The sequence below is a fragment of the Ictalurus punctatus genome, chromosome 28, assembly GCF_001660625.3.
Source record: "Ictalurus punctatus breed USDA103 chromosome 28, Coco_2.0, whole genome shotgun sequence".
Lineage (NCBI taxonomy): Eukaryota > Metazoa > Chordata > Actinopteri > Siluriformes > Ictaluridae > Ictalurus > Ictalurus punctatus.
Window position 1 is genome coordinate 15470145 of NC_030443.2, and position 6783 is coordinate 15476927.

Below are 6783 nucleotides of genomic sequence, written 5' to 3' on the forward strand. Positions count from 1 at the left end.
GATTCTCATCAAATTCTAGCAGACTTAAGAGACAATTCTGAAAAATGCCATCATGATGTTTAGTTATATAGCATGTTCATAATGCTCAAATAAATTAGTGTCAGGATTGTATCATAGATTGCATTGTGTATATATGTGTTTGTTCTATGTGTTATGGGGTTTTCTTCTGCTGCCCAGGGACAGTAGATGAAAATGAGTCATTTGGCTAAATCCGACATATCATAAATCCTGATGTCGATGAATATGTATTGTCCTTGTTAAATAAATTAATTAATAAAGTAAAATGAAATCTAATATCAGCACATCTCCTTGCCTGAGCTATTTGACTCATGTGTCTCTTATTGTTTTAACTGCCATGGTTCCACCATGCCATGGCTTTTGTTTACTGGTGTCTGATGGGTGTGTGAGCTGGTTATACATTCCTGCAATTACTTCCACTGAACATGCTCACATTATGACAATTGCAAATTTTCCATTAAACATGCTTATATTTGTACAATCTAGCTTTACATTTATTTTGATACACCCATGATTATTTAATTAATTCACCTTTATCGTCTTTATCATCTATCAAATATTAGTCTTTTAACAAGATAGACAAAATGCCATTACGTAGATGTGCACATATAACTCTAGAACTATTGGCACCCTTCGAGAAGCCGGGCAAAAATAATTTTTTTGCCCATTAAAGCCTTGGGAGAAAATACAAGGCCGAGCTCTCTGGGAAGCACATAGGGAAGCGCGTACTAAAAGTGCTTTCTGATGGTTCAAGGATCAACCAAAAGCCAGCTTCCAGGAAAGTACAAGGTTTGGTGCTACTACAGCACACACTGTATTAGAGGATAATGTGACCATTGAAATTACGGGAAATTCCATTATTCAAGGTAAGCAAGATGGATGGAAAATCCAACTCTTTCATCTGAATGTGGCTGGGCTTGCCTGAAACTGGTCTCTTTGGTGAGAACATCTTACAGCTGGGAGGCACGGTGGCTTAGTGATTAGCATGCTTGCCTCACACCTCCAGGGTTGGGGGTTCACTGTGTGTTCCGAGCTTACGTGTTTCCTCCAGGTACTCCGGTTCCAAAGACCTCCTCCAGGTCCAAAGACATGCGTTGTAGGCTGATTGGCATCTCTAAATTGTCCGTAGTGTGTGAATGGGTGTGTGAGTGTGTGTGAGATTGTGCCCTGTGATGGTTTGGCACCCCTTCCAGGGTGTCCCCTACCTTGTGCCCCAAGTCCCCTGAGATAAACTCCAGGCTTTCCAGGACCCTGTGTGGGATAAGTGGTACAGAAAATAGATGGGTGGATATTACAGCTTTTTTTTAAAAAGTTTTCCAACACCTATCATCAATGTGAAAAACTAATTCCCCCCTTAAACTTAAAACCTGGTTGTGCCAAGTTTAGCAGCAATAACTACAACCACACACTTCTGATAACTGGAGATCAGTCTTTCACTTACTTCTAGGACTAGGACTTACTCCTATGCTTTGGATCGTTGTCTTGCTGCATAATCCAGTTGTGCTTGAGTTTCAACTTACAGAGTGAAGACCAGACATTCTCCTTTAGGATTTTCTGGCAGAGAGCAGAATTCATGTTTCCCTCGATTATTGTAAGTTGCCTAGTTTCATAACTTTTTTGCTTCAATAAATAACATTATCCTTTAAAAGCTGTATTTTGTGTTTACTCAGGTTGCCTTGGTTTTATCTTAGATTTTGTTTTACATTCAGAAACAATTTATTATGAGATATACACAAAAACAGAAGAAATCAGGAATACTTTTAAAATACATTTTCACAGCACTGTATAACACTGCCCACTGAAGCTGCACCAGTGGTTTGGCCAGGAAGAATGTTGTCTCCTGTGCAGCAATCCAAACTCAAGTCTGCAGCACATCGTGTCAGGTTGCAAGATTGTTCTCTCCCAAGGGCACTACAGGTGGTCACATGATAGTCCTGCACATATTGGCCAAGGTGCTGGAGGGGCATAGACAGGTCATGAGTAGCCACGCCAAGAGTTCCATCAAGGTTAGATCCTTACACCCAGGACTGGAGAATGAGAGTAGATCTTGGCAGGAAGCTCCAGTTCCCTAGTAAGATCACCAACACAAGTCTCCACCCTGATATAGTGATGTGGTCCAGCGCCAACAAGAAGGTTCTCCTCATCGAGCTAACTGTGACATGGGAGGAGTGAGTAGTAGCTACCTTTCAGAGGAACAGGCTGAAGTACTCAGATTTCATCATTGAGTGCAAGGAGGCTGGCTGTAGAACCAACATCTAATACAAAAAATGTATGTGGCAAAATTATTGGCACTTGTAAAAAGTATTTACAATAAATGCAAATCATCATCCATGAAAAATTCTTTACACAACTTTCAGTCTTCAAGAGCTCTGTTGTTGCCTTTGGTCATTTCCTGTTTCCCATTTGAAAGCCTCTTTCCTTCCTTCAAAATGAATTTGAACTCAAACAGGAAACCTGCATGTTTAGTTTTTACTCTTTGATGCACACCATCAGGGTTTTTGGCAAGAAAACAACGACCAAAGACTGGATACATTCACACCATGGGACACGCCCCTGGTATGTTAAGCTACTAATCTCTACTGCACAGCACTAGTCCTGGAGTTCAGGATTAGACACAATTTTTTCCTAAACCTTCTAATTAATGATATGCTGATTACAGTGTCTTTGATCAAGCTGTACTGATCTCCAGTCCTCCAATTGTGCAGCCTCACCACAGGAATGGAAATATTTGCATTCTTTGATAATATACTGAAATTGAAAGAAAGAAAGGGTTCACAAGCTGCTCGCAAACATTCAGGATAAGAGTTTTTTCTTTTTAATGTTCCATTATTTCTAAAAAAAAAAAAAAAAGTTTAATGATGGGTGCAAAAGCAGTCAAATAACAGAAAATAAGAGAATTTGAGTTCATTCATCTTCAGTAACCAGTTCATCCCGGTCAGGGTTCATCCCCCCCACCCCCACTGAAAACAAAATAAATAAATAAAAACAAAAACAATAGAAACCACAGACATTCTAATGGATTCTACTACAAATACCATTATAAACCATCAGCTAACCATTAAAACCATCACCATTGTTAGTTCTTGATGGTATCCACTAGAAATAACATGATACCAACAGAAGGCAAAAAATTACCAGTACAGACCCATAGGGACCATTACAGTTCCCATTAAAACCAATACAATTCACATATACCATTCCAACCTCGCTCCCAAGGTTCCTGAGATAGGATCTGGATTCACATTGACCCTGATCAGGATAAAGCAGTTACTGAAGATGAAGAATTGGATGGATGGGTAGATGGATGTGTGAACGTACATGGAGGTTTGGGCCAACTAAAGGCATCCCTGCCCAATTATACTTATACCATCATTTCAGTAGAGGGAGCCACAGTACAAACTTCTTGTCACTCGTAGACACATTTTTTAAATTTTATTATTTATTTCTCATAGAGTAATATACAGACAGCACGGTGCTCCTTCATATTCCAGTATATATTGGAGACAGAAAGAGATCCAAAAGAAATATAAGAGCTAGGCCTAATAAGTTATGGAGCAGTGCATACAAATTTTGGGGTTAATATTTAGCAACTGCCCAAAGTCAAGATGATCAACGACCATGGACTGGTACTTTACAGATCTTCAATTTATGAAGAAGAAACACTTAAGGGGATTTAAGGGAAAAACATGTCGGGTGGGTGACCTTAGGCATAGTATGGCTTAGACTTTCATTCTGAACCATTATCAAATCAGTATGCAAATCAGGGAGTATCAAGGAGTTTCCTTTAAAAAAGAAACTAGAGTATTTTTTAAAAGGGAAATTTGACAAAGTTCATAAAATACATAATACATACTCAGGGGGAGAATTTCTGGTACAGTTGAAGGGCTAAAAGTCCATGGGACGAAAGGGGTTACAGTAAAAGGGAGTCCACCTGTTTCTGCCTGATTTGCTCCGCATGTGCGCACATTTCTTCATGGCAGTCGCTAATCTCTACTGCACATATCGTTTTGGGTTTTTTTTGTTTGTTTGTTTGTTTTTTACCACAAATTTTATTTTAGTGGCCTAAGAGGCAAATTAAAAAAAAATTTATCAGTTAATCAGATTTTTTTTTTCAATAAAGCAAAGTCTAGGACGGTTAGACCACCATACCGTTGATATTATTCATAATAACAGACTTTTTAACATTATGCATTTTGCATTGTGATAAAAAAAAAAAAAAACAACAACCCCAAAACATTATATTGCAGGGTTTACATTGTTTTGTAACGTGTTACAATGTGTACGCATGCGCACTGCAGATCGGGTGCCGAGTAAGGGACTGTCGTAAAATTGCGCATCATTAAACGCCAAAGCAGTTTCTCTATATTGGCAGATCTGCTGCAAAAGCCTTAAACGAGAGATTAATCTTTAAAAAAGTGTTTAGTTTTTAATGAAATCATTCCAAAAGATTCTTAACTTTAGAATATATACATGTTGAAACAAACACCTTCCAGGAACTTTTCATTCAATTTACAACAAATATGTTGAAGACCCTTTAACAACCCTGCTGAAAATTTGTTATGGTTTTAATGGTTATAATGGGAATTGTATCGGTTTTTATTGGAAACTGTAATGTCCCCGTGGGTCTGTACTGGTAATATGTTGCCTTCTATTGGTGGCATGTTATGTCTACCATTAAGGACCAATTATGGTAATGGTTTTAATGGTTAGCTGTTGGTTTATAATGGTATTTATAGTAGAAACCATTAGAATTTCTGTGATGGTTTCCATTGGGGTTTTTTCAGCAGAGAATAAATGAACTTTAGGAGGTACATACTGTATATATTAAACCAAAGGCACTGCAGGACAGATTTTCTTTCTTTCTTTTTTTTTTGCAAGTAACTACGATTATATTTTGTTTTGTTAATTCTTAATGATAACAGTGACCAAAATCAAAATTGATATGTTTTTAAAGTGATGGTGCTACATGTGTTAAATAAAATACACTGCAGAAAGCCCTCATATTGCTATACAACAATTAGATTTGTTGTAGCTCCCTAACCCATAGCAACTTCCAGCACAAGACTGAGTTGACCTCAGAACCTTTTTTGAATGTTTCAGTTTGCATGAGAGTCACACTTCATTAAACTATCTACTGTTTGATGTTGTGTGTATTGTCTGATTATGGTATTGTTGCATTGTCTGTTGTAGTTGCTATACTGTATGTTTTGATGTATTGTATACTGTTACACACTGACACCAAACTGAAGACAATTCCACAGTCAGTCAACTCATAGTCAGTGAAGTGATTCAGATTTTATTGTCTAAGTCCTAACTCCCAATAATCATTTGGTTTTACATGTTTTGATCCTATAGTTAAAACCTCATAAAATTTTGTTTGAGGAAAAAACACATAAAAATGCGAACTTTTTTTTAATCTCAGAGAACTGTATATCCTTCTAAGTTATTTTGCAACCTTTGTAGATAGATTACTGCAGTAACAGGTTTGTAATAATATGCACTTTTACGACAGTCTCTTACTCATTTATGGAAGTAGCAGTGAGAGGCGGTTTACTGGTTATTGAGGTAGTTAAAGCCGGGAGCGCGCGTCTTTTGAAAATGCAAAAATAAAAGTCAAAGGAGGGTTGACAGGAGAAGCTGGTTTGTTGATAAGCTCGATTTAAATGAACCATTTTCACAGCCTTTCCTTAAATACCATTGACAATGCTCATGCATAGTAAATAAATATACATAGTATATGTAATTATAAGTATACATAATTAAGCTGTGATACTGGAATAAAGCACAGTCAATAGCGATGTTTACTGTGTAAAGACCTCTTTTAGTCCAGGGCTAAAAAAATAAAATAAATAAATAAGCAATATATCTTTTTTTTTTTTTTTTTAAACCAAAAAACGAGTAGCTGTAATTTACAAAGTTAAAGAGCAGGTAGATTTCAGACAAAACAAATCTCTGTATTCTCAAGTCTTTAACAATTAAAGGTGCTATAGACAATATTTTTCATTTCACACTAATACAAATCAGGTGATAAATTAGGTAGAACTTATCAAAAAATAGTTTACGCCATTATCTCAGATCAAGTATATTACATTGCTGGGGGGTGGAACAGTTTGGAAACCTAACTTTGGGGACCTATTGTCAGTCATTTTATCACCACGCCCCCAAAGCCCCTTCGCAACCTCATAAATCTTTATGTGGCGAAGTCACATTTTATAGAATTGTAACTTGGGTTTCAAGGAATTGAATGTCAGAGTGCTCTTGAAAGCAATGTCATGACAGGCTTTGCTAATGGCAATTCTAGTTAGCATGCGGTGGTTTAGCTCTTGTTGAAACAAGTTTTGGGGTGGAGGTTTGTATACAAGGTGGCTTAGTGGCTTTGTGGTTAGCACCTCTGAATACTGCCTCCGTCCTGTGTGTGCAGAGTTTGCATGCTCTCCTCCTAGGAGGTTCAGGTTTCCTCCCCAATCGAAGGAGTGTGTAAATGTGTGTGTGATTGTGACCCCTGTCTTGTGCCACAAGTTCCCTGGGATAGGCTCCAGGTTCCCCGTGACCCCTAAGAGGTACAGAAAATGGATGGATGATTTGTGTGAAAATGGGGCTGGCTCAATGAGTTTATAAAGCATTTAAGTCTTCTTCAACTCCATCCATTTAACTATTAGAGACATTTCCCCCGTCTTCAAATCTACTACTACTACTGCTGCTACGATTATTATTATTATTAATAATAATAATAATAATAATAATAATAATAATAATAATAATAAT